Here is a 26875-nt window from a genome sequence, read left to right as displayed (position 1 = left end):
GGCCATCTGTGTAGAGGGGAAACATGTAATAGGAATGCAGACTGAACTACCTTCTCAGTCTTGCTGCTAATTCCTCTCTCTCTCTTCAGGCTGAGACACAATGGCAAAATCTCGTGAGGAAGTTAAAACTCCAGTTGCATATAGTGTACCTGTTAAGTGGCTATTTAATGGTATTCAGTCTCTGGGGCTGACTACCTGGCACCTTCTACTAGCATGAAATCTACTTGAATATTTTTGAAAGATTTTTCTCTGCTTATATTTATCTCTGTCTCTCTAGATATAGATATTACATACAAACCATTATGTATGTTTGTTTCTGGGAACAGATTGGGTGTGTGTATTGCAAAAGGCTCTATTCACCCCACAGCAGTGTGCACCTGCAGATCTGCTCACATGAAATTCGGTTGGGAAATTGGAGCTTATTTTGCAGAATTGCAGCAAACACTTTACCAATGTCACAAACTGTAGAGAATGAGCCCACAAAAGCACTTGAACTTGCTGTCATTCAACCAGTAGGGCTGCTTTTTATTGCAAGCCTGAATATAGCCATTAGGCTCACAATGAAGAGAAAGCTTTAAAAAAAAAAATCATGCCACCAAGCCAGTGGGAAATTTCCCAACATGAGAGCCAATGGACTACATAAAGCATCAGATAATAATCAGTGCACCGTAACAGCATCATCATTATCATGTCCTTGATAGGGAGATGGGTGGTTGGATGTGATGCAAGCCCAAAACTGGACTATGCCAGTGAGACTGAGATAATGACAGTTAGGAGGAAAAAAGGGAAAGCTGTTCTGGTGCCAAATCATCCCCTTCTGGGCCTGATCCAGTGCCCATTGAAGACTGGGCAAAGATACCCATTGACTTCTTCGCTTCAAATTAAATACAAAGGGTGGAACTTTTTCCATATTAAAGGCTCTAAGTCGTGTTAATACAACAAAAGTGAACAAGGAGAGTCTGAAACCCACTGGTGCCAGAATCTGAACTCAGGGACACTAGTGTAAATCCAGAGTAACTGCACTGAGATCATTAGGGGTCATGCCAATGCAGTTCTCAGTGCACGTGTGAGGTGCTACCTGTCTGCTCACCTGACCCTTTCAGGGGCCAAACTGGAAATTTGCACCAGGAGATAGGGCCGTTGCAATATGTCTTTGGGTGCTGCTATCTGGCACTATCCTTTCCTCATCCCAGAATGTCCTCTTTGGTGGTGGTGGTGGGGAAATCTACAGTTGCTGCTTTAGTCTTTGCATGGTTCGTAGACCACATGCTGGCCCTTTGCATGGGGTGATTTTTGGGCTGATTGGGGAAAAAAAAAAGATGTATTTTGTGAAATATTTAAGAAGAAACTAAAATGTTTTTGTTTCATTCAAAAGCTTGCATGAAAATTTTAAATTTTTTTTTTGGTCAATGGGCAGCAACATTTTCTTATGGTGGGGGGTGTGAGGAACCCATTTTCTCTCACTTTTGTTTCCTGTCTCCCCATTTTACAGTGGGGAAAAAATAGTGTGTGTGGGGGGGAAAGATGACAGACAGTGGGATTTGCCCTACTAAGACAAAATTTAAAAACTTTTAAAAATGCAAGTTTCAGAGTAACAGCCGTGTTAGTCTGTATCCGCAAAAAGAAGAACAGGAGTACTTGTGGCACCTTAGAGACTAACAAATTTATTAGAGCATAAGCTTTCGTGGACTACAGCCCACTTCTTCGGATGCATCCGAAGAAGTGGTCTGTAGTCCACGAAAGCTTATGCTCTAATAAATTTGTTAGTCTCTAAGGTGCCACAAGTACTCCTGTTCTTCTTTTTTTAAAAATGCAAACTTTTGGTTTGGCTGAAAATATTGACTACTCTAATGAATCTCACTTGAAATGAAAACTTATTTACTGAATACTCAAAATTGAGTCCCAACCTTCCTAAAGGGTTGGTCTCATGCTTTCCAGAAAAGTTATGACCCGGCACTTTCTCCATAATTAGTTAATAAATACTCTCCTTGAGCTATAGGTCTCTTCAGTGTCTGTAGATTTACACAGGTGTGGCAGAATTTGGCTACTTGTCTCTAGGATCTGTTGAAGAAATTGCAGGAAACTTTTGGATCCTGCATAAGGAAAAATGGGCTATGTGAGATTTCAGCTTGGGGAATCCTGGATTGTTGGGGGCTCTATGACCAAACGACAGCACTGAAGTTGAGTCCAAGTATTTAGGCAGACAGGGCAATCAGCTGAAGGATTGTACATAAATGGATACTGTGCCTGTACAGAGCTGACGCCTAAAACTCATTTTCATTCTCTGCCCTCTCAGACTGAGGCTGTCAAATCAGTGCCAAGTTAGACAAGTTTATAATATGTATTATGTACCTTGGAACTTGGAGGGTGCTAATTCCACTCAATTTAACAGTGTTACTTTGGAGGACAATTTATTCTAACCTAGAGTGAAATGCCGATGCATGAATCAGCTGGTTTAAATCTGTCACAGGAAGAAATTAAATAAATAATTTTCTCCATTAATTCAAGATTTTTACTGACTTTCAGGCAGTGTGGGGGACACAGAAAAAAAACAAACAAGCCAAGAATATCTGGAAATTAAAACTCCTTTCCAGTGGATGCTTTCCCCATGGTAGAATGAAGTTCTACAGCTAAGTTGCTGGACTATGACTCTGGAGATACCGGCTCTATTCTTTGCTGTGCTGCGGCCTTCCTGTCTTTCTGTCTTGGTTTCCTATCTGTCAAATGTGACTCTTACTTCACTAATAAATGAATGTTTAAGAACTTTGGACATAAAGTTTTATAGAAGTTCAAAGGAATATTAATAGAGCAAAGTGAAAAATTCACAGTGAATAACGTCCTTGACAAATATAGCCTCTCTTTCTGGTCAGGTGTTGTCCTGTAATTTAGTCATTATTAAGATGTGAGGTGTGTGTGTGAGTGGGTGGGTGTATGTATCCAGCATTTCTTTTTATCATAACTGTACACAATAACCATGAAGAGTTTGCTTATGATCAGTTCTGAGCTGCATTAATTGTGATTGGTCACATAAGCCCTCAGATATTGTTCCTCGGCTCTGATTGGATGAGCACAACTCTTACAGTTGGGAGGAAGGTATTTGAATAGCTCTGTGAGAAGTAACAGATGAGGGAATTTTAGAACATTTAAATCCTTTTCCTTTCTAGGCCCAGGAGAGGCGCCAGGGTTTTTGGCACCCTAGGCGGGGGTCCTTCTGCGCTCCCAGTCGTCGTTGTCAATTCTGCGGCGGGGGGGGGGGGTGTCCTTCCGCACTCCCGGTCTTTGGGGCATTTCGGCGGCGGGTCCCGGAGCGAGTGAAGGACCCGCCGCAGAATTGCAGCCGAAGACCCAGAGCGTGGATGGACCCCGCACCGCCGAATTGCTGCCCCTCCAAATCCTGGTATCCTAGGCGACCGCCTAGGTCACCTAAATGGAAGCACTGGCCCTGTCTAGGCCATACATGACTTCTCCAGGGCATTCCTAGAAAAGTAGGCTATGGTAAGATATACTGGCCGTGCATCCAGTTCATATTTAACTTATTGTCATCATATCCACATAAAGTAACTGCCTATCTGTGTGCAACTCTAGCAGCAAAGGATGAAGTCAGATTCTTCTTGGGCTCATTAGGGGTTTAGTCCACACTCCTGTGTCGAGCAGTCAAGTGGTGTGTGCAACTGTGTAAAATAAACCACTTCTGGAGAAAATATGCACCATTGAAATTAGAATGAATGGTCTATCATTGATCACACATGCTTTTAAAGAGCATGCAATAGTACTGTATTTGTTTAATTTTTTCAGCTCCAGCATATAGGGAAAAGCCACAATCAGTCAAAACTCTGAAGTCGCTGGGAGTTAGCCTGAGTAAAAATTGAGGATGTTAGGGTTTGAGCCTCATATTTTAAAATAAACCTTGCTAAAGATGTTTTCTTTTTTCTTGTTACTTAATTACACATGCTGGTTCATTCACAGTAGACCACAGTAGAATATAAGAATGGTCATGCTGGGTCAGACCAATGGTCCATCTAGCCCAGTATCTTGTCTTCTGACAGTGGCCAGTGCTTCAGAGAGAGCGAACAGAACAGAACAATTATCGAGTGAGCCATTCCCTGTTATCCAGTCCCATCATCTGGCAGTGAGAGGCTTAGGGACACCCAGAGCATGAGGTTGCATCCCTGACCATCTTGGCTAATAGCCATTGATGGATCTATCCTCCAAACTTACCTAATTCTTGTTTGACACCAGTTATGCTTTTTTTTTTAAGCCTAGTAATATACTGGCAATGGGGTACACCCCACAGACCCAACAGGAAGAAATAATTTACATTTGGACTTCAGGAACCAACCTGACATCAATGGTAGTGTCATACAAGCACAGAATGCAGAATATGCAATAGAGAGCTGCACTGGCAGTAAGAGATACACATAATCATGGCCTATTTGTTTATTTTCATTCAGGAGGATAGGGTTCGAGTGAGGCAGCAAGTATGATTTTGTGCCAGCCTGTGAGAAGAATAAAATGATACTTCACCAGGAGGCCAACTGGAGGATGTATAAAGTGCAAATAAGCATTGGATGAAAATTGGGGCCTGGTCCTACAAATATTCTGTGCGTAGGTCCTCAGTGGGAGACATGCCTTTGGAGTGCTTGATTTATTGTGCCTTTAAGAGAGGAAATGCCCAATTCATTTACAAGGGAGAAAATAATGAAAAGGCTTAATCTAGTTTCTGTGCATTTTACGACGTAGCAGGAATGTTTTATGAGCTAGTCACCTTTGTTATAAGGGGTATGTTACATAGAATACAAATGCCAATCATACAGAAATAACCATAACGGCTGTGCCTATTCTGATTCGACTGTAGTATTCTGTTAACTTACTCACTGAGGTTAAAACAAAAGTCTGCCATATAAATGAATGCTCCAAGAGGGTAGAGAAAGCTGATCTAGTCAAGAACAGGTCGTATATAGCCTTAGTATCAGTTGTAGCATACATGCCATTATATCATAATACCATTTTATCCCTCATGATCATTGATCAGTGCTAATGATCAAAGTTTGCACGGCAGCCAAAAGAATCACGAGACAGTAGATATTTATGGCTTATGGCCAATTCTGATTACTCTATAGCAGCTTTCCCAGTGTTCTGTAGTTTGATTGATGTCATTGGCATGCTTTAGCATTCAAAATATATCAAATAAATTTGCTCTGCTTTGAACATGAAAGAGAAGTAAAACACACATAATTTAAGAAACCAGCAAAGTGGGGAAGATAGGGAATACACATTGCTGCATGTCCCTTGGCAAGCAAGTGCCCATTCAACACTTGGCAATACAGTGTGTGCATGCAAATTGCAAAGCATCCTCTTTAATACAGGGCTTTACTCCCACTGTAAGAATGTTGCTATTCAAGGGGGCTGATAAATGAAATCAGAGCTGCATAAACTGCAGTGGAAAGGAGGACTGGAGCAAGAGACAGCTGTGCGGGGTGACTGCTTTACAAGCAGAAACCTTTCAGTTCCATCAATCAGAAGATGTGAAAGGCCCAAATGCAAAGACACCAGCATCCCACCCCCTTTGATACCAATCCTAATGGAGTGCCAGTCACTGATGTAAATATATTACAAAGCTAAAATGCTCACTTTTTTCCTTCCTTTTTTGAGAGTCTGTATTTATCAGGTTTAACTAGTAAATAATGGTTCTGCCCTTTCTCAGTGTGTGCCATCAGGGACATAGTTGCAGTGGAGACAGCTGTGCATAGTAAATGGGCAGTTTAAGTTTAAGATATCCATAGAATCTCTAGGACCAATCCTGCAAGGTGCTGAGCACCCGGTTGAAAGTGCTGATTGCACTTAACTCCCCTTGAAGTCAGTGTGGTTGGGCACGATTTGGCCCAGGTCTTCAGAACCTTGCCTTGCTCATGCAAGTAGCCCTGTTGAGACCGGTGAGACTGATAGAAAAGTCATCTAGTGGTTAAGGCCCTGGCCTAGGCCTCAGAAGTTCTGAGTTCAATTTCTGCCTCTAGCAAGGAGGTTGTGTGAGCTTGAACAGGCCACTTAATTTTTCTGAATCTCAGCTCCCCATCTGCAAAATAGGCAGGACCGGCTCCAGCATTTCTGCCACCCCAAGCAAAAAAAAAAAGCCGCGATCGGCAGCGGCAGTTCAGCGGCAGGTCCTTCGCTCCTAGAGGGAGTGAGGGACCTGCCGCCCCCAAATTGCCGCAGTTGCCGCCCCTCTCCCTTGGCCGCCCCAAGCACCTGCTTGTTAAGCTGGTGCCTGGAGCCGGCCCTGAAAATAGGCATTGCATAATACTTCCTTTGTCATGTCTATTTAGTGTGTAAGCTCGTAAGCACTGTCTCATACTGGGTGTATGTACAGCATCTAGCGTCAGATTCCTGATCTGTAATAGAATGGCTCATCTGAGGAAGGTTGCTTATTGGAGGTTGCTTTCTCTCCCTTTTGAAAAAAGTCATTATCCTTTTTTGCAGTGTCTAATGTTTTCTTTTAAGGTTGCTTTTCTTATCATCTTGCAAACACAAGCTCGGTTGGTTAACAGAGCAATCTGTGCATTTGGATTTTTTTTTTGGTTAGCACTTTAAGAAAAAGAATTTGAATTGCAGTGTATGTTTATAACAATACAGTTCGACCAGTGCTATTAATTTTCCACAGTAAATTATTGGTATAGGCTGAACGTTAAATTCTAGGCCCCTGAATGGATCATCGAACTCTTCTACCACATAATGACTCTAAATAATCATATTCATCATAATTAGTAACATTAATAACATTAAAAAATAAATACTTGTACCTTGGAACATTAGTAATAGTAATCTTGTCATCTTCCTTGAAAATTACTAGACCCAGTTATTTTTCACAGTGGGATGCAGATATACCAGAGAACTATAATTAAAATATTAATTGCATGTTTGATAGAGTTTTGACTATCATTATTATATCATCATTGGTCTCATTATTATACTTTCAGGATGTTACCTTGTGCATATTTTCTGTTTGTTAAGGCATTGAAAAGAAGATCCGGTCTTCTGAAGGAAACCAGTATATACAAGAAAGAATAGTGTCTGTGAATCAAATATCAGGAGGGAAAAAACAGGGCTCAGAATTTGGTTTCAATGGTTTAGTCTTGTTCGTTACTGTGTTGAGAGCCAGCACAAGGTTTATGCGCCACTTAAATCTTCAAAATTGGATTTAACATGCTGCATAATGGTGAATTTCACCCAGAGTTGAAACGAAAACAAGACTAGTTAGCTGGAGCAGGGGATCCAACCTTTAGTGAATTCATGTGGTTGCCATTGACCTACAAGGGAGACCTTTATGCATATCAAAGGGCAAGTATAGCCCCGTGGGTGTCAAACAGGTGAATATAAACAAGGGGCAAGCATAATAATATGATGATTAACAATGACAATGTACAGGTTATTCAAAATAATGGCACTTTTAATAAAGAAAAACCTTTGTCAGGGGACTCTTAATTACCTGTTTGCACATTGATGTTCTGCAGATGTAAATAAGTTGCCGTTGTTTGAAAATTTGGTCCGAAATGATTTGTGATAAGCTCATTAAAGGAAGCGTTGGCTACGTATAACGTCAGAACAGGCTATATATTAAGGGACAAAAATCTTGATGGCTCTGGTGGTAGATACAGTTTCTAAAGAAAAACAGAGAAAACTGCATGTATATCTTCACTAGGCTCCATCCTGCATGATTCCCTCAACTCCCAATGACTTCATGGTGAGATGAGGGCACCCAACATATCACAGGATGGCTCCATACCTTCCAGGAGTGGGAAGTCAGAGGGAGTCAAGGGTACTAAGCTCCTTACGAGAGTGTTCAGCCCTAGACGATTAGTCCTATAAAAATAAATTTTCTGGCATTACACTTTTGCAAATTTTCAACATTTTTTCCCCACTTCTGCCTGAAGCAGTTTGTTTGCCCCGCTTCAAAGACGCATTAAACATTTCTTCAATACTCCCTTAATTCATTGACAGCCTTTCATATACATTTACTCCCAAATGCCCCATGACATTGAAATAATGCAGGAACAAAGTCAAGGACCAAAAGAGAGAGAAATTTAAAATGTATTTGGCAAGGGTGAAGAATTTTATGTTTTCAGAGGAAATGGGACATTGAGATGAACAGATATGGGAAAGTTCTTATATGGGGCAGAAAAGTCTCCTACTAAGAATGCACGAAGAGACTGGGAATAACGATTGCAGTTGCATTAGCTTAAAAAGTTACAAGGTATGTCAATTTGCATGCATCATAAACCGGGACTGGAAGAAACCCATAAACTAGTTCAAATTCTTTTGGCTTGTTCTAGCTTCTTCTACTTCTATAGCAACAACCTCCTCAGTATAAACTCCTGCTTGAGAGAGGACGTTAGTGTGGTGTATTGGTGAGTGAATGGGAGTCTAGAAAAGTGAATGGAAGCCAGGAGACTATGGTTCTATTTCTTACTGCACTTCAAAGTACCGTAAAACCCTCAAGTGAAAGTACCAAGTGTTGATATTCACATTAAGGTGGCATTCAAACAGAGAGTTTTCACTGCCTACCTATTACACCTTTTATTAGCACGGTGGAATTTTTATTCCTGCTTTTCCTGGGCAGACAGATTTCACAGTCAAACCAGGTCATGTCTGATGTACTGCTTTGCCACCTGGAAAGTAATTTGCTTTTCGAAGTAGGCAGCAATAATAAAACCTTATCACCTGCTTCAAAACAGATATCACGAGCATGGTTGTAAATAAAACCTTATCACCTGCTCTAAACCAGATAGCATGAATGTAGTCACACTAGTATTTCTTTTTGTTCTAACCCCCTTTGCTGGTTTTACTGAGCCAGTTCAGTGAGTTGGACTAGTTTTCTCCCACATGGACTTTAGATATTTCAAAAATGTTGGGACACTGTGGAGGTATCTCCCTTCATCTCTAATCACATCCTATGGGCCCTTCAGATGTCTCCCATAAAGTGACTAAAATAGGGAGAACTTTGTGGGTGACTGGGTCACTGCCATGTATGATGTATGATGTTTTGATATCAGATGTTTTGGATCCTAAATAATGCACAGACATCCTGAACACTACTAAACCACACAACTGAGGATAGTCAGCATGGATGTGAGTGGTCTGGTACTCTCTCAGCAGATTGGAAACGGAACTGGTTGTATGAACTTTGCCAAAGATATTGACAATCTCTTTAGCTACTACAACACCATACAGTTAACTAGCAACAGAGGGTCCTGTGGCACCTTTAAGACTAACAGAAATATTGGGAGCATAAGCTTTCATGGGTAAGAACCTCACTTCTTCAGATGCAAGTGAGGTTCTTACCCACGAAAGCTTACGCTCCCAATACTTCTGTTAGTCTTAAAGGTGCCACAGGACCCTCTGTTGCTTTTACAGATTCAGACTAACACGGCTACCCCTCTGATACTTGACAGTCAACTAGGTTTATCTTGGATGTTTTCATCTTTCTAATAACACATCCAGCATAGGTCACTGCCAGATGAGAGAGGCCCAGTGATTTATTCTAATATGATAATTCTAATATTTTAAAATCTAACCAAAGCTACTCGGGTATGACATCCTTCCTCGGGGATTTTAAAAGCTGAGTTTCGAAAGCAAGTTCTCTATTTGTTTGAAGTTTGTTTGTTTGTTGATTTGAGATTTCTTTGTGGAACTGACATACGCTTTCTGATTATGTTAAAGATAAAGACTTTTTGGATGTTAGAACTGGTATGACTTGAGGTCTGGACTTTGCTGAGGATCGTCTGTGGACATAATAAAACCTCTACGAAAAATTCACCTCCGTGAAAGCTTTTCTTAAGATCTGCCTTGTCAGTGAGGCCTATGATACTTGCTTACATAGAATCAGCATGGGTATGTTGTTGAAACAGTCAAATGAATTTTCTGTCCTTCTGACAATCAAGAAAAAAAACCCCCTCAAGTTCTGTACTTAGCTTATTTTGTTTGCTTTGCCGTAAAATAAGAAGTTGTTGGGAAGTAACAGATCACTGTTGTGCTCACTGAACCTTATTTTTGGGTGATACGATTTATTGTTTAATGTTAGATTAAAAAATCATCGCATCATCATCTCCCCCAACTCCTATGGAAGCTTCAGCTTACTGTATGAAAATCTTAAGGACCCCCTCCCCCCAGGTCAGGGGTCGGCAACGTTCAGCACGCAGCTTGCCAGGGTAAGCACCCTGGCGGGCCGGGTCAGTTTTATTTACCTGCTGACGCGGCAGGTTCGGCCGATCGCGGCCCCCACTGGCTGCGGTTCGCCGTCCCGGGCCAATGGGGTGGCGAGAAGCGGCGCGGGCGAGCCATGTGATGGCTGCGGATTCTCGCCGCCCCCATTGGCCTGGGACGGCGAACCGCGGCCAGTGGGGGCCGCGATCGGCCGAACCTGCCGCGTCAGCAGGTAAATAAAACTGGCCCGGCCCACCAGGGTGCTTACCCTGGCAAGCTGCGTGCTGAACATTGCCGACCCCTGCCCGAGGTGCTACTGCTTTCTACTGGTGCTTATTTGGGTCATTCCTTGACTTCTCATAAACTGCATTGTGGAGGTGTGTTGAATAGCAATATTGCATATAAAACCATCTTTACCATCAGCATAACAATAGAGAGCCCTGTAGATATTAGAGTTCCAAAGTTTTCCCAGTGCTTTAATAAGTACAGAGCTGCTGTGACGATTCCTGAATTATTCAAAGCCATAATTTGGAATAGCTGGGCTTTAGTATGCGGAAGGTGTGCTTTGAAGGCTTCAAGGGTCATTTCAGATATTAAAAATTGGTACAGGGGATCTAGATTGCTAATCGCACAATGGCAGAGATGTTGAACAGTGCCACAGAATTGCTAATTTAACAGGACCTGGTGAATGCCAACATATCTCGTTTTCAGAATGCAGGAGGTTTAGCATCACTTCCATGCTGAATAAAGGGGTGCACAAAAAATCCCCCCAATGTGCATTTCACAAATGCTGTAAGCTGGGAGAAAAAGAGGAGCAGAACACATGTGGAATAAATTCCTAATGGGTTAGACTGCCAGTACCCAACCTCTCCAATCAAGTTATAATTATACTTTTGTCACGAGAGCATGGGTGTCGAGGTTTTACAAGGGGAAAAAATATTTACAGAAAAATATTATGCTTTTCATTTGATAGTAAAAGTAATTATTGCAAAAGGACCCATGAAAGATCTTGAAGACAGTCACCCTCCCTTTAATAAGTCCTTGTGGCAGCTAAGTGGGGATCAGGAGTATTCTTTATCAGGTTTGCATTCAAGTAGTACTAAATATATGCAGGTACGAATTAAATAGTATCTGAGTTTAATTAAAATTATATTAAAAAAAAAAGGAGAAGAATGGTTGGTAGACTGCTCGACTGCATTTTAACCAGTAACCTCAGACCCTAATTAGAAATGCTTTTCATATCTCCTCCATGCAAGGGCTTAATCTGACGTGAGTCTGCGAGTGAAGGCTTGGGGGACCAGTGTTAATTCTGCATTCGATCTTGGTTTGTATGGAGACAGGCATTGCTGATTGACCGAGTCGCAGCACAGATCCCATGACCTTGCTGGGATTTTCATGTGAGGTGTTAATTGAGAGGGTGGGTTAATCTTTGAGCATCATTGTCCCCGAGCTGAGGACAAAGTTTGTGCTCTCTGTTTCCTTACTCAATGGTATATTTGATCCCTACCTCGTATCCCTTATGACCATTTAGTAAGTCTGCAGAAAATTCTCTCTTGATAAATTTATTTGTGGAGGATTATCTCTCGCTGTGTTGTTTGATTTTTGTGATCTTTTTTGGTGGGGAGAAGGAGTGGCTAACCTAAATTAAACCCAAAATATCCTTCTTTTTATTATTTTCCCCTGGTCCCATCAAAGAGACTGTCATATGGGGTAGGGGGATGACATCTTGAGATAAATTATACTATAGAGAACTAGAAAGCATAAAGCAAACTAGGAGGCACGATTTCAAAGTTATTTCATCTGAGTGCTGAGAAAATATAAGCTCTTTTTATTGCTCCTGAGTGGAAAGCCTAAAATAATTACAAAATCAAAGAGATATTACAGGGAACAGAGCTTTTATAATAATATACAGTTTAGAGTTTCCATACAAGACGTGTGTAATGTAAGAAAAGACAGCCCATTACTTTTGCTTTTTTATAAATAATGAATGACTTTTTTTTTTCTTCATGTGTTGTACAGGCCTGTCATTTCCAGTGTGAGGAGTAAATTTTTACTCCAGGCAGGATTAATGTTTACTGGCTGATCTTAAATATGACTCCCAAGTGAGCAGAATGGTAGTTAAAAGAAGCAGAAGTAATGGAGCTCACACAGGAAATGCTGCGAAACAACAGTGCTAAAAAAGCACAAATGATAGCTGTCCTTGACATCCAAAGAATTTCTGTTATTTGTTTCATTACACCAGCTGTAGATGAGTTTAATTACAATGCTTCAAAACCCAAACCATTTTTGGAGTCATTTCTGAAAAGCACAGGCAACTCCGTCAAACACGCTGTATTGATAGCCCTCTTGCAGATCCACCCCCGGCAGTGCAGAAAGGCGGGAAGGGAAGCACCAGCCTGCAACCTGCTGGTGATCACACAATGGGAAACAGTGAGATGTCTATGGAGCGTTGAGAAGGAGGTGGGCATCCATGTTTGGAGGAGACTGGGAAGGCTGCGTTCTGTAAAAACAGGCACCTTTATTGCCATGTGCCAGATTTGGTGCGGACATAAACCCTTATGGCTGAATTTTGCTCCTGCTTTTACTGGTATCATTACAGGGCATCTCCAGTGAAGGCATGGGTATTGCTCTGCATTGATACTGGTATTACTGGTATCACTGCGAATAGAATTTGGCCCTTTGACTCCTGTGGCAAGTTCGTTGGCCCAACAACTCTGAAATTGTTCTGAGTTTCACTCTGTTAAAATATCTAGAAGGCAAAATCGCAATTTTGGGGGCCTTTCTGCAAAAAGGGCCTTTGTGACCTGATGGCTGTGCATTAGAATTGTTAATCATACCAGCATTTTAGCCGTAAAATAAACTTATGTGGAATGGAGCAAAGCCCTCTGCTGTTTGATTTAATTGTAGAGAGTGTTATTAAAGGGAATTAATAATCAAAGTGTGATCTTAACATTTTAAAAAGGCTTTCACAATAATAAGTAATTCTGCTTTTTAGGATGTTATCGATAGTTCTCTTCCCTGCTGCTTTGTTGTTAGGGTTTTTTCCCCTCCCAAAATTCTACTGCAAACTAAAAACTGGATTTATTATCCAGGGCTATGCCCATGTTTTGGAAATTAAGTCAAGGATTTGTCAGGAAGGAAAATATTGTCCCTCTCATCTGAGTGGAAGAAAGGCCAACATGAAGCAAAAAAACAGCAATTGTGCCATGTAGGAGGTCAGGGAAAGGATTTGGGGAGCAAATAAGGGCATGCCCCCTCTATTGGAGAACCATTTAAACCGTATTGGGGGGGCTGTAGCATGTTATGGCAGGCTGGGAAGGTATAGGACAAGATTTGGCGATGCATCACTATCTGATCCACTGGCTATTGCTTCCTGGGGATCAGGCTCAAACAGAGTGGGTGCTTCAGTAGCTGCTGCTGAGTGGCTCCTGATCCACACTGAAGCCTATAGGAGAAGATGTTTTCTAGACCTGGGTGAAGGACAGAAATTCCATTTTGTGAAGACTTTTGAGATTGTGAAATTTGGCTTATTTTCCAATGGATATGAAACAGGAAATATTAAAATTCTCCACAAAGGAAAATTCTAATTGGTTAGTTTGTTTTTGTTTCAGATCAGTAGGAATTCTTTTGGTTCAATTTTGATATTTTCTTATTTCAGATATAATATAATGCAAACATTTTAAAAAAGTAAACCAAAATGTCTTTGAAAAATGAAAAATCAAAACTTTTGGTTCCGAAAATGTTGAAATGGGACGGTTCAACATTGTAACTCTTTCCCCTGTTTTTCCTCCAAAATAGCTTTTCAGCGAAATTAACACAATTTCATGTTAGCCAGGTTGGGCAGGGATGGTGTCCCTAGCCTCTGTTTGCCAGAAGCTGTAAATGGGCGACAAGGGATAGATCACTTGATGATTCCCTGTTCTGCTCATTCCCTCTGGGGCACCTGGCATTGGCCATTGTCAGAAGACAGGATACTGAGCTAGATGGACCTTTGGTCTGACCCAGTATGGCCATTCTTATGTAAATATTTCAATTTCAACAGAACTGTATTCTCCAAGTAAAAAAGGTTCTGTCAAAGATTTTTCCCTCTAATTCTTCCCCCTATTGCTTAGTAAGAAGAGTACCAGCTTCAGATCTACACTAATTTACCAGGATTTGAGACCTTTCTACAAAATATGCATTTATGAACTGATTGTTTTGCGTTAGAGCTGTTGATGACATCAAGATTTTAGCAGTAAAATTGGCTTATGTGGAAAGCAGAAAAGCCCTCTGCTGTTCGAGTGAATTGTAGAGAGTGCTATTAAAGGGATATCCTTAATAATCAATGTGATCATCTTAACATTTTAAAGGCTTTAATAATAATAATAATTAATTAATAATAGTGTATTTAATTCCCTTGATAACCTGTGTCTAAATATGACTATACTATTTTCACAAATTTTGGTTGAATTAGCATACGTAAGTTATGTTCTAAGCCAGTTAATACTCTCTCAGACCTTCAGGCCAAACAGTGAGGTCCTTACTGAGCTTCTATTGAGGCTACTTTCGATTGACTTCAGAGGAAGTTTCTCTGGGTGAGAACTGAGGACTGCATGTGGATCTCCTCCCTCCAGGGATGGGGGAAGGAGTTTAGTTATCCTCCACAGAACCATTCTCTCTCCCCTGATCTCCAATGGACACCATCGAGTCCCCTCATGCCCTTGATGTATGCTACAGATCTTGCAAGCTGCTGTGGGGGAAGAGGAGGAATGGGTAGGGAGAAGGCTGAGGAGGATGCATATTGGTCATTCTCCAGTCACGTGGAGATTCATGGGAGAACATCATATAACCCCAAGCTGGTCCCAATCATGACACGACCAGGAGAAATCTCTGTCAGTGCTGCTCCTGGGATATGGAGATAGAGGAGGAAGGGGTGTTGAAGATGAGAACCAGTGTGGGCTTCTGGGTGGAGATCCCCTGGGATCCAGGCTGGTTCCAGATGATCTGCTATGCCTGGGGATGAGGCCTATGCCCTTTTCTTCAAAGGAGCAATCCTCCCTTGCACCCAGCAGAACTAAGAGAGAGAATCTCTATGAGCTTGTGGGGTTTTCTTGTGTGGATGCTGAGCTGCTTGTAAGGGCCTTTGGATTTGCCTCATCATGTATTCAAAGGCAGAAAACGGATACTCATCAGTGCTTTCTTTACATATTTGTTCCTAACTGACCAGTGAAAATTTCCCCACACCATTCTGGACAAAATATAACACAATTTGTAAAAGATGACTTAGCCAGTTTGTTTCCTGAGATGTTATCTCCTTACTCCCTTTCCCTCCTGCTTGGTATTAGAAGGGTTTAACCCCACCCCCCCACAACTCTATTGCAGACTAAAACCATTATTCAATATGAATAGGAACCTCATTATTGTACAGCATGCTACCCCATCAGGGTTAAAATACAGCAGGGCAAGCCTAAGGAAGCTTACTTACTGTACATTTCATCTACTTGTGATGTACCTTGCCTTTAAGGAATAACAAAGGGCTTCATTAGAGTGCTAATCAACTCCCTCACCTTTGAGACCTAAAGTAATCATGTATTTCAGATGCACATCTATAAGACTGAGCCTACTGATACTATAAGAGGGAGGGGTGGGGGAAAGATGTCTTTAAGTAAGCCCAGAGAAAGGATGCAGCTGCTTTAGCTAACCGCTTCCAGTACAGTGTTTTGCTGCTTAATTCTCAGCCCAGCTTTCAAATTAAAGTTTTACTTTGGCTTCTTGCAGAAAAAGGTTTTGGACGCTGGGTAAACAGAGCCTCAGCCTGCACGAAAGGGATTAAGAAGGAGAGCCAAGAGTGGAAGGGAAAATGAGGATATGACAGAGGCCACAGTGAGTTCAAACAAAATTTGGCCTGCAGAATGCAGGAGAAATCCCACTGGTGACAGGTGCCATCTTGTGGGTCATTCTGCCACTCTGCCTCCTGCCACTTTTTATAACGAGAAAAGATAAAGGAGGACTGGATTCTTAGAGGCTTGGAATTGGAAAAGTAATTCAAAGAGATGTGAGCATGGCTGGCTTCAGGGTTTGCATGATACTGTAAACATCAATACTTTGCTTGTCAGCACTCTATGCTATTTAAGAACTTTAAAGTAGGCTATAAATAGGGACACTGCGCGTGTCTAAAAACATGTAATCGTAAATAGTACAAATGATAATCAAATTATTTTTACTTTATACTAATGCAAATAAAATATTCATGCATAATGTAGGCCTGGGAAAGGTTACAGTCTTCAAATTGTGCTAATTAAAATATAATAGCACCAAGAAGTATATGTAAGAGTTACTAATGTCCGTATTTTCCCTCTTCCCGTGAAGATTTTATCTTTAATGCACAAAGGACCCACATAAAAATGCACTGGTTAGCTGATATTTTAGCACTGTTTCATTCATGAAATTGTTTAAACCCTGCCAAAAATAACATTTACAGTTACTGAGATATAGAGTCTCTCTCTCTCTCTCTCCTTCCATCCACACACAAATATTATATTATTATATACATGTTTATATTTATACACACACATACATATATATAAAATATGGGATGTGTGAATATTACAGGGGAATCCAGTGTTTCAGGGGTGTGTGTGTGTGTGTATTAAAGGGGAACTTAGTATTTTAGGTATGAGCATGACAACTTCAGCAGAAAATAAGAACTTTATTTTGTTACAGGTTTAACTGTTTTATTAGGTACCACTAAAATAATATTTATGCCAGAGATACTGATTTTTTTTAATACAGCGCTAAAATCGGATCCAAGGTATACTAGATCAGAATTTGGCTTCAGAAATCATGTTTTAGGCATGTTCAGAGTAGAACCAAACAAAACTATTCCTGAGAATATTTATTTGGATTTTTAAATGAATGTCCTCTGACCATGGTCATGCCCATGAATAGAAAGTGTTCACTTCCCATGATACTTTATGTAGTTGAGTTTTACTTGCACCACTAAATGCTAATAAATAAAGCAAAGTTTAAGCTTGGACAATTTTAAACAATTTTAAATTCACTTTAGTGGAACTTCCATGCCAAAAACCAAATAATAAGAGATATAAGCTCAGGCAGTTAGGGAACAGAAACAAGAGCATGTGAATGATTGTGGCCAATCACGGCTAAGTAAGCTCAAATAACAAGCTGAACCGGAAAGGAAATTAAAAAAAAAAAAATCAAGTAATTTTGCATGATGAATAAAACTGAAAATAATTATGATCTCTTTCTAGACATTCCCCAGCCAGTAAGAGAGGTGAAAATAATCAATGATTCATTCATCCTTGGTTTGGGATCAGCATATGAGGCCTGATTCCTAACGACAGAGCATAATTTGTGAAGTAGAAAGGTGAATTCAGCCTGAATTTTATTGAGATACCTGCCCTTAGAAAGATGACATAAATGCTGTTGTGCTTTAATGGACGCTCACTCTGCAGCACTCTTTCCCTACTCATAAATCATTCTGGGGCTTCAGTGTGCTGAGAAACTTTCCAACATACATTTCACTCAGCTATTCATGAACTAAAAAAAAAACCCGTAAAACTTCTCGATAGTTAATTGTGACATTTTAATAGAGAAAGCTTGAATTCTTTTACAGGGTTATGAAAACAAATTAATGTTAAATATGACATTTTTCTTTGGATTTATGACATATCCCTCGGTCGCACCCCCACACACAACGCATACAAAAGGAGGTATTAACGGAAAAACAGAGATGTTGTGTGTTCCGTTATGAACAAGCTTTGTGATCTCATCCTAAGGTTTTATCCAAGCTTGAACCATCTGGCTTTGAGCTGGGTAAAAGCATGGCAGCTCTCGCCCAGAATTTCAGTGTCAGGGAAAGGGGGCAGAGTGCCTTTACTTAATGCCAACCTCTCTTTCCTCCCCTCGACAACCCGGCTATACAGACAGGAGTCACACACTGAAAAGCATACCAGGCATTTTTAAACAAAACCCTGACATTTCCTGAGCATTTCCATAGCTAAGGCTTCCCCCCTCCCACCCCTGCACCTTTCAATCAAATAAGGCACCCGCGCTCTCATGCCTAGTGCAAAGAAGGAAGGGGGGGGGGGAAAAGTTGGCAATTTAATTCAAACAAAAGAAGCTTGAAATCTATAAGCACAGCAACTCTGAGGCTTCTGGCAAATAGAATTCTAATTAGTATGCTGCTATTTTTCTTTTAGACAGATGAGGGATGCCCCCTATTGACTCTAGCAGGCAGGCTGGTTTAAAAAAAAGAGAGGGGGGTAGGTGGGGGCTAGCCAGCAAACACTGCAGATTGCAAATTATATTGCAAACCCTGCCAAGTCCCCGCTCTTGGCATCAGATTTTTAATGACACCCTGGAAAAGGGAAAAAGAAGCCCTCAGCTAAGGGATAAAAATGAGGGGTTTTACACTGTGATAAGTCTTTGCTTAAAACCCAAATGGCCAAGCGCACATTAGGGTTTTAAAATATTCATAGATAGAAGTGAAAATGAGGATATGAGGATGTACATTTGTTGCTTGGTCAATTGACAACTCATTCCGCATATTAATAAAACGGATGATCTAATTTTAAAGGGACAGTCTGTCTTTTTTTTTTTTTTTAACCATGACTTTTTGGTGATTATGAAGCTGAGGGCAAAACATCAGAGAGGAGGCCAGCAATGACACAGAATGTTGTTTTCTTTTGATGTAGACCTGGTACTAACTACTACTTTGGTCAGGAATTCTGGGGGCTTTAAAAATATGATACCCTTCTTGTAGAGTCTCTCTGATGTATGGCTGCTGAACACTTTGATTTTTCTCTTTCTCTCTCTCTCTCCTTCCCCCCCCCCCCCCTTGCAGTGCACGAGGCCCTTCACAGTTGTAGGATTTTATCCACAAACAGTCAGACCATCACAGAGATGGGAGCCATTTCTTTTAATAATTAGGCCACCTTCTGTTCCAGAGAACAGCTTTTGGCATGCCTACCTCCAAGTAATCTTTTACAATATCCCAATAATGCCTCTCCCCCCCCCCAATACAATAGAGTAAGTGGTCACAACAATCTGAGTCCAGTTCAAATGAATATTCCATAGACTACTTTAGTTCAACTAATAGAAATCCCTTTGTCCAGAGCTTTGAAACCCTCCCCGTACTTCAAATGCCTGTGTTCGAGATGCTCTCATTGGGTTACATTTTTAAAATGCCACCTTTATTTTTGCACCTGCAAATTGCAGGCATGACTAATATTATGTCTATGTCTAACTACCTGCAATGTGGTTTGCTAGTTAAATACTGAAGGGACATGAACTGTACCTGCCGATAACTGCAGATGCAAAATTGCGCTCACAATTATTTGCATCTGCAACACTGCAGGTGCTAAAAGGAAATCTATGGTGATGCCAGTCCAAGAATCAGGCCCATTATGCTTTAATATCATAGTGAATATGAATTACCCTTAAACACATACCCATATAAAAAGCAGCATTAGCCCAAAAACTGAAGTATTAATATCATAAGCGTCAGTGTTTTGGACTATTACATTAGAATACTGTAATCTTACTCTAGACTACTGTAATATAAATATATGTTATGTTTTCCCAGATCCATTAGTTGTTTCTTCTTTTAGAAATGTGTTTATGTGGGGGAGCATTTTATAAGCATGAATTTCTGCTATTATGGGTTCAGAGCAGACTTATTCAACGTGTTTGAAAATCATGTGTTTTTTCTATTTAAAATCTGGGGTATTATCCCGTTAACAGGATTATTATGTTATTGAGTATTTGAAAGATTGGTACTATAAATATAAACCTTACCAAAGTGTCATGTGGGATTTTAGTTATGTGGATCCCATTAAAATCAATCGGAGTTATGTGATTTGAAAATTGACCCTAAAGTACAGGGTGAGTAATACACAGACCCTGTATTCATTTAGAATATTTATGTTTTCATATTAGCTAATCTTCTTTTTAAAGGCTACTAACCAAAATATAAGGTGTAAAAGGGAAAAAATGCAAGAGGAGACCAGAATGGAGTGTCTCAGCAAACTGATGAATTAGTCTTGGTGCCGCTACTTAGCTCATTGCAGAGAAACAAGTTTCCAGACAGTGACTGTGCAAGCATTTGTTCCTGGAAGGGAGGATAAAACCAGTTCATAAAGCTCCCATTGATTTATCAGAAACATCCTAGGGTGACCTCTTGGCAGGAACTAACCACAGTACCTTCCCTTGTAGTTGCCTCTGTAAATCAGTGGGAACCATGATTGATGTTTTAGGGCACATGGTATATATAATCCATATAGGGAAAAGTGTAATTAAAAAAAAATCTAGAGTAAAGAATGTGTATGGGATTGGATTCTATTCACATCAGAATGCCATGGACTTCTGTGGGAACAGGAGCAGGTTCTTTATATTATTTGAATTTGCATAATAATTAAATACTTATATTTACACGGAACTTGAAGAATGAATGTTTATATCCCCTATAAAATTATTTTGATCATATCTAGCTGACTGAGATGTTCTCATTATTCATACAAATGTCTAGTCGTTTTTTGAAAACCATTATACTATTGGCTTAATTAATATCCAGTGGCAATGAGGTCTACATGCATTTTCTTAAAAAAAAGTATTGTTTGTCATTTTTAAGGATCCTCCAGAATTTATGGTACCAGTATACACCAAATGTCTAGTCCGGTTATACAGTTAAGACATTAAAGTTTGAAGTGCATTTGTTGGGCAATAGGCATTGAATACATTAACAACTACATGGTTTAGATTTTGTAATGTAGCTTCATTTATGCAAAGGAGAAACTCAGATGCCTGTGTAACCTGTTCTACATTTAAGCATAATCTGGCTCTGTGGATAAAGGAAAAGCTAAAGTTTCAGGGCTTTATAGGTGCCAGTTGGCAGTGCTATGTATTGACTCTGTGTGGTTCAATCCTGTTGATAAGAAAGGACAATGTCCTCTCAATTAGCAAAACGGGCGGTTACCCATTCCAGAAAATATTTTCACTGGAAAAGTTCCCTCCCCACCCCCACTTCTACCTTCCTCACATGCCAGTTGTATTCAGTTTGCAGGTGAAGGGAGATGATGAGCAATTTTAGTGCCCAATGGTTTAAAGGTGTTCAAATGACCACTAAAGTAGTATTAACTTGTCAAATTGACCAGTATTTTCTGTCTTTGAAACATTACAATGAATAGCTGTAGACAATAAAATTGTTTCAATTATATTACATTAGGCATCCTCAAAAAGAAGTGAAGATAAAGAAGACAAAGGGGAAAGAATCTAGGAGATGTGCTCTCATGCTGACAGAATACCTTTTAGAGGAATACAATGGAATACTTTTGAAAGAAGTGTCGATTGGGGGTGTAAATGGCTAACTCCTAACTTATATTCACACCCAAAAAGTTACAGCAGCAAAGATTTCCCCTTGTACATTAATATTACACTATAGAATGAAATTATTGAGAGCACAACACTATTTTAAATATTATAGGGGGTTAAACTGTGTTATTAGCCCCTAATAAGAGGCAGTATATAGGTACAGCACCCTGGGAAAGCGCTGGAAGTCATTGGGTCGAAGAGAGTCTCAGTGTCTCCTAGGGCTCTGAATTACTCGGAGATGATGTCATTTCCTACAACCTTTCAGAGCGTAGAGCATGCTGCCTTCTGTGCAGACAGACCACTAGCAAGCATGTAAAGGGGACAGAGCTATGCCCTTTCCCTGCCCACTCTCTGCCCAGTTGCTCCGGGAGGGAAAACAGCTGGAGCTCCGTCTCAAATGCCTGAGCTACAATTGTGCTCAGCCCTCAGGTGGATTGTGCAAGCTGGTGGAAGTCCATACTCACTGCTATCCTTTGCATGGCGGCCGGGCAAAATCAAGCCCCGTCTCCTAATGTGTTTTGAGCAGATGCGATAAAGTAGGAGAAAATTAAAATATACATAATATAAATACAACGGAAATGTCTCGTATACATAGGGTATAACAAGTAACTGCCCGGCTGTAGAGGTGTTCCAGGACATACTACTAGCTAATTAAAACATGATAGAACAGTAAAAACACCATGTTAAAAACCCCGATACCAATGCCCTCTTCAAAGTAGAAAACAATAAAAGTAATTGGGAGAGGGACTCAGGTACAGGAAAAGGGCAGAAAAAGAGACCGCAAAGAGAGGTTACAAGAGTGGGAGGGACAACAGTCAATCTAAAGGATTACTTATGGAAAACAAAGTTTTAAGATATTTACCGATGGCCAAGTTGCTCAGCCTTTCCCTACATGGATGAGTCCTTACACAAGTAGTCTGAGTGGCTTCCATCAGTCAGTGAGTGCTCTCCAAAGTGAGAAAGGGTTGCCCAATTTCCAGGACTAGTTTCTGCACAATGAGCAATTCTTTAGTTTACAGGCAGTCCTATTGATTTCAGTGGGAACAGGCATGAAGTAAGGGGTTAGTCAGTATTTGTAAGGGACAAAAAATCTAGCTCTAAATGAGTGAAACTGTCCCTTTTTGGGCACTGAGATAAATGATTTGGAAGAAAAATTTATTCTTGAAATCTAAGCCTAATATTTGCATACCTGGGTGCCTAAAGCTTGGCTCCCAAATAAAAGTAATTTAGGAGTCAGCAGGAAAATTTGGCCACAATAAAATAAAAAACAAAACCTTCTGTTAAATTGGTAATTCTCCCTGATATCCCCAAGGAGTGGAAGCCAGGGGGAATGTAACTGGTTGTCTCTCCTATGTCTCCTTTACCTGTTTGTTTGAGCTTAGACGCAGCTCACTTTCCTTTAGTACAAGTCTTTATTGGAATGCATTAAAATTATATCAAGGGAAAAATTATGTTTCAACATGCAACTGAAAGATGTCAACATAATGTTTTCTTACGGAGGATCATAATGTTGTGTGTCTACTAAAAACGAACAATTCCAGATCTGATGCGTAAATTGCTACAGTGGGACTTTACACAGATTCAATTTGACTTTTCAATTACTTATTTAAAACATCATTTTTATACTAGGTTTTACATTTGACTCAAAAATTTTTGTGTGTGTCAAGAATAAATAAATACGTATCTCAGTCCAATTTGTGGAATACCCACTCCACTCAGTTGGCTGCTCTTTCACAGCAGTAGAATATGAATGATTTAAAAAAAAAAAACGCACAATGATTTATATTTATGCTTGCAATGCTGATGTCATTTTACAGTCAGGACACAGTACATGCACTCGGCTGTAAGTACTAGCTTGGTGTAGTAAACTCAAAAGAGCACATTGGGGGTTAGCAGTTACTGCTGAAAGTGAAAATCAAGAAACAGCAGTGGCACTGCTTTTGTCTTCAGCACGCTCTTCAAGATGTGAGAGGCTCCAGTGGGTGGGAGACCTGCACATCACCACCTCCCAATTCTGGGGATAACCCCGGCAGTTATGCTTTACAATTACCTTTTCTTAAAATACCAATTAACCCTTTCAGTGCTTTATGGCATACTGTGAGCAGGCAGGAGAGGGGCACTCGTTTATCCCTTATATTGAACATCGTAACCAATTACTAGGGGGTTGGGAGCATGAGGAACAGGTCTCTCGCTACTGTAGATGTCTCTGGAGTGCTTCATGGGCGTATCATTTTGGTGCTTAACGTCTGGCAGGGGTTGGTTAGGTTTACTTTCGATTAGTTTTAAAATCAAGAACAAAACAAATACATCAGTGTCGTAATTTGCTGGTAAACATAATAAAGACCTGCAAGATACAGATCTTATTCTTGAGAACAGAAACAGACAATGGGCTTTAAATATCTGTTTGGCAATATCGCTTATATTGAGTGTATCTTACCGATTCATAAAACAACTCTGGTTTTAGTTTTACCATAATGTTACGAATGTTAAAAAATTTAGTTTTGGCACAAACTCAGCCTTGACTCTATCACAGTAATTAATACCAGGCTTCAGATTTATAATAAGCAATTTAAAATAATCAAAAATACTAGAGATTCTTATGGGAGCTGGAATGCTACTGAGTTTGCAGTGTCTTCATTCAAAACCTGCAATGGCATCAATTAGCATAGAGGTGAACTAAGCCCATTGAAATGTAGGCTGCATGTCACTTGGGATCTGATTCTTCAGCCCTCACTCACACTGAGTAGGACTCACTCATGTGCAGAATCCCATTTAAGTACGTGATACTCAGTGTGACTAAAGGTTGCAGAAATAGGCCCTAAAAGGGGAGCAAGAGGTAAGAAATAGGTTGGCCAAAGCTTGGTGTTTGATCGCACCCATAGGAGGTGTACCCCAGCATGTTCAGGGATTTGTTCTGGAGTAGCTTGTCTAGATTCCTTTGATTTGTAATTTGCACTGGGTGTCTTGTGAGATCAAGTTGTTGATTAATCAAGTTGTTGATTATTGCAGATTGTAAATTAGGTGGGAAGGGTGAGATGGAAGAAGATAAGAGGTGTTAAAATCTATTAAAGCTCGAGTATTAAGAATCCATTCAAGTATTTCTCAAATGCAGCTTAGCTTCCATAAACCACATCAGCGGTAATTCCCCTCGAGAGTCTTCTACACCCTGTCTTCTCAGGTGATGGGGAAAGCAGTAGTGCCCTGGTGCTCTACTTACAGCTGCATCCCTCCCCCCGCCCTCGCCCAACTTCTCCAACCTTTAGGCCAAATGCCATTGTAACTCTATGACTGCTAACTCAAGAGTTCAGGGTGCATGTTTTACCAAATTGTAGGTTTATCCATGGGAGGATAAGATGTAGCTCACAGGCCTGAAATTAAAGGCCAGGTTGTGAGTGCTCCTAGCTAGCAGAGACAAAAGTTGTAGGAATATGAGGTTGGAGGCAGGCCCAGAACTCCTTAAGAGGTGTATCAGTAGGTACACTCTCCATGAGTGAAAATGATTCTCAAAGCTCCCTCTGTGACAGGAGGATCTCCTGCACCCTCAGTACATGCCAGTGTCAGAATTGAACTCTGTGACTTTCACATGCTCCCTGCTCCTTGCCTCCCACACCTCGATTTTTCATTGCCACCAAACTTCTTTGCAAAATATAATGGACAAAAATTACCCCAGCTCCAAGCAGGTGCAACTCCAAGAAGTTGAAGGAGCTCCTTCACGAATGAATTGGACTCAGAGTGGTAAAGATAGCATAAGCCAGGTCTACACTACAAACTTACATCGGTATAACTACATTGCTCAGGGGTGTGAAAAATCCAACCCCTGAAAGATGGAGTCAGACCGACCTAACCCCTGCTTCTCCCATCAAAATAGCTACCGCCGCTTGCAGAGGTGGATTAACTAAATCCGTCAGCTCTCCCATCAGCGTAGTAGTGTCTTCACTAAAGCGCTACAGTTGCTCTGGTGTAGCACTGTACGTGTAGACTAGCCCTCAGTCTGGGCAAGTGTAATGAATTTGTCTGATGTCCTTAATTCAACTCAAAATCTAATGTGGAGTCTGTATGGACATGCAATGCCTTGGAGGAAGGGTCTGATGCAGTTTGCTTCAGTGGGCACTGCATCAGGCCGTAAAATGCCATATAGACAAGTTTACCTCCTGTCCTTGCAAGGGTGAGTTCTCCAATATGAGAACAAGGCACTGGCAAGCTACATATACTGAAACAATACCCTAGTCTACTTCAAACATTTTAATGAATGTAAGTTGCCAAGGTGGATGGTTATACTATTCTTTATGTGAGGGCAAACATTTGCTGATACACAATGAAAGGAAAATTTCCATTATGAAGTTTTTGTAATCAACAATCATAGAGTACTTGACAATGGATAAGAAACATTTGCTTTGTGAGCTCTGTGAATATAATGGAAAGGTAAAAATGATTATGCAACCTTCCCCCATTTATAAGGCTGTGTATCTTATGTTCAGAATACACAACAAAATAGCCACGATATAGTCAAAGGCTATGTTTGTGGTGCATACATTTTGAGAAAGCACAGTACCTACTGAACTGCAGAATTTTAAAAGCATTTAAATATTTAATTGGAAAAAAGCATATATATAGGTCTTAATTGCGATGGGAAAATTGTTTACTGTAAGTACCATTCTTACTCAGAAATAAAGCAGTGGATTTAATACAAAAAAAGAAGGGGGGGGGGGAGGAAGTGATTTTGGTAGTCTGACAAAAGAAATAAAGCAGTCTACCATTGCCTTAATTCATCTACAAATGGCCAGATATAATGCACCTTCAGAACACTAGGTGATCATACATGCCACCTATTGTGCAATACTAAGGTATAGCAGGGTGAGCGAAGAGCAGAGTTAGCATACTCTGTCAATTTAGCTAGAGAGTTAGGGACCTGCTACAATGACTTCCCATGGAGATGTGTGCCAATTCAAGGGGAGAAAAAAAAATCCTGGAAGGAAAATTTTATTTTATTCTTTTGCTATCATCAAAGTTTCATCTTGGTGCTCAAGAAAATAGCAAGGCGGTATATACATATGCGCACACATACACACGCATGCATTTTTCTATTGCATACTATACAATAATTCTGGGCTTTTCATCACCTGGGGTTATAACGGATTCTCTTTGGACAGACAGAGCCAAGGAAGATGAGATGTTTGAGGTCATGTCTCCCAGAGGAAGGGTGAGATTCTGAAAATGGTGATTCTGCAAGATTGAATAGCATAAACATAATTATAGAGAGGCAGCATTGCTGTAGCATTGTTGGAACGTTACTGATTGGGGACACTTG

Source organism: Malaclemys terrapin, chromosome 10 (genome assembly GCF_027887155.1).
Source record: "Malaclemys terrapin pileata isolate rMalTer1 chromosome 10, rMalTer1.hap1, whole genome shotgun sequence".
NCBI lineage: Eukaryota > Metazoa > Chordata > Testudines > Emydidae > Malaclemys > Malaclemys terrapin.
This window is presented reverse-complemented; position numbering follows the sequence as displayed.